Source organism: Portunus trituberculatus, chromosome 5 (assembly GCF_017591435.1).
Source record: "Portunus trituberculatus isolate SZX2019 chromosome 5, ASM1759143v1, whole genome shotgun sequence".
Taxonomy (NCBI): domain Eukaryota; kingdom Metazoa; phylum Arthropoda; class Malacostraca; order Decapoda; family Portunidae; genus Portunus; species Portunus trituberculatus.
In genome coordinates, this window is record NC_059259.1 from 7,184,796 (window position 1) to 7,187,295 (window position 2,500).

Genomic DNA, 2,500 nt, shown 5'->3' on the forward strand with positions numbered 1-2,500 from the left:
ACTTCTACTACTACAATTACTACTCATTTAGCGTTTCCGTATTCATTCTGCTTACTATTTGGTGATTTCATACAACTTCGGAAGCTTATGTGGGGGATTAAAATTATGAAGAGTGGGGCCATTAATCTTCTGATCCCCTTCCTAATGTCAATCAAATGGTCTAACTGTACACAAACCTGAAGGTAAAAATGTATCACAGAATCGAAGGGGGATAATATAATTTCTTTTGTTATATTTTACTCTTTCGTCTCACATTACTAAAAAAAATGATTAAGCTTTATATAATTTTTCATAAGACTCTCTATGTATTTGCTATTTACTTAATATCTGCAACACATTCGTCTTTTGTACTGCTATCACTATTCACTAACTTAACTTAACCTAATGTAACCTAACTTAAACTTAACCTGACCTAACCTAACCTAACCTAAAATATTTCTTACTATTTCACGTGTTATTATTAGTCACTTTCTCATACTGGCAACATTACTTCGTCTATCATACATTGGAGCGTTCGCCAGGTGAGAGGGTTGAGTAATTAACACACCTGGGAGAGCGTTACCTGACTGATGATGATAATGATGATGAAAATAAAGAGGAATTAATAGTGGTGGTTTGGCAAAAAAGACAATGATGATACTAATAAGGATAATGATAATGATGAACCTGGGAGTGTTACTTAAGTGATGATAGTGATGATGAAAATAAGACGAAATAGTAGTGGTAGAATGGCAAAAATGATGTAGATAATGATGATACTATTAACGGTAATGATGATGAAAGTAGAAGACGAAAAATAGTAAAAATAATAATGAAAAAAATAATGATGATAATAATGATGATAAAACCTAATAAAAAGCCTTAACTTTTTTTTGTTACGTGTAAAAATAAATAAACTGATTGCAAAAAAATGAAAAAGTGAGTGGCGTGATTAAGTACTGAGTGGCCCTTTCATTGTGGCGTAGCGGTTTTTATCTTTTGTAATTCCAAGTTAATCTCTTCACAACACCATGACGCGTTTCCATATTCATTCTGCTTACTATTTGGTGATTCTATACACCTTCAGAAACTTATGTGGGGGATTAAAATAGTGAAGACTGTGGCCATTAATCTTCTGACCTCCATAGACCCTTCCTCATGTCAATAAAATGGTCTAATCGTACATAAATCTCAAGGTAAAAATGCGTCCAAGTACTGAAGGGGTTAAAAGGGAAAGGTGAGACACAGGTAAGAGCCAGGTAGGTAATTAAAGCGTCCCCTCTCCTTGACTTAGTGTGTTTGCGTCAAGGTAATTGTGCGCATCACTCACTCACTTAAGGAATTCTATCTTTTTTTTTTTCTTTTGTATTTTTATTTTACACGTAACACGAGAGAAGTTTTAGCGTCATTATTAGCATCATAAGTAACATTATCAGTAACATGAGAGAAGTTTTAGCATCATTATTACCATCATCATTTTTATCAGTTTCTTTCTATCATTATCATTTCCTATTCCTGTCTTCCGTTTTCATCACCATCATCATTATCCTCATTAGTATCATTATCTACACCATCTTTGTCTTACTACCACTACTACTAATTCGTCTTATTTTTATCATTATCATCACTATCATCATTATCACCATCATGACGCTACTCTACCACCATTACTATTCGTTATTTGCTTTTACCATCATTATCATCACCATCACCACCACCACCACCACCACCATCATCATCTACTTCCAAGGTCTTTTGTGAGAATCTATCATAAATTTCCTTCTTTTTTTACAACCCACGTTACCTTTCCTTTTCCTTTCCTTCCTATTCTCTTCCTCAACTTCCTCTCTGTAAAAAGTGAGAGACTCTCCTCCCAGCCTTTCAAAACACCACTCGTCACACTCTCTTTCTCGCTTGTCTCATCACACTAACCATCTATCTATCTGTCTGTCTGTCTGTCTGGTTCGCTGGCTGGCTGGCTTTCCTCATCCGTATCACTGCAGCTCGAATATTCCAAGGCTATTTCCACACTCACCTGCAATGCTCTCACACTAGCATTGCATATCCGTCCCGCTATGCTCTATGCTCTATGCTCTTCTCTGCCACTCGTCCCTCTCTTATCATTGCTTTCGTATCCTAGAGAAGCGAGGGCATCTAAAGAGGGTTTGTGGTGTTTTGAGGGCATTTTAAGGCAGTTTGTGGTGTTTTGAGGCCATTTAAAGATGGTTTGTGGTGTTTTGAGGGCATTTTAAGATGGTTTGGTGTATTTTGAGGGCATTTTGATACAGTTTGTAGTGTTTTGAGGGTATTTTAAGATGGTTTGGGGTATTTTGAGGGCATTTTAAGAAAGTTTGTGGTGTTTTGAGGGCATTTTGATAGTTTGTGGTGTTTTGAGGGCATTATAAGACAGTTTGTGGTGTTTTGAGGGGATTTTAAGACAGTTTGTGGTATTTGAGGGCATTTCAAGACAGTTTGGGGTATTTTGAGGGCATTTTAAGACAGATTAGGATGTTTTGATGGC

The 2,500-nt window shown here is 36.3% G+C and overlaps 1 protein-coding gene across 3 annotated transcripts in view; it reads left to right on the forward strand.

Moving 5' to 3' along the window:
* LOC123514522 (low-density lipoprotein receptor-related protein 2-like) overlaps positions 1-2,500 on the forward strand; it is an 18,957-nt gene that overhangs the window by 377 nt on the left and 16,080 nt on the right. The window lies entirely within an intron of this gene.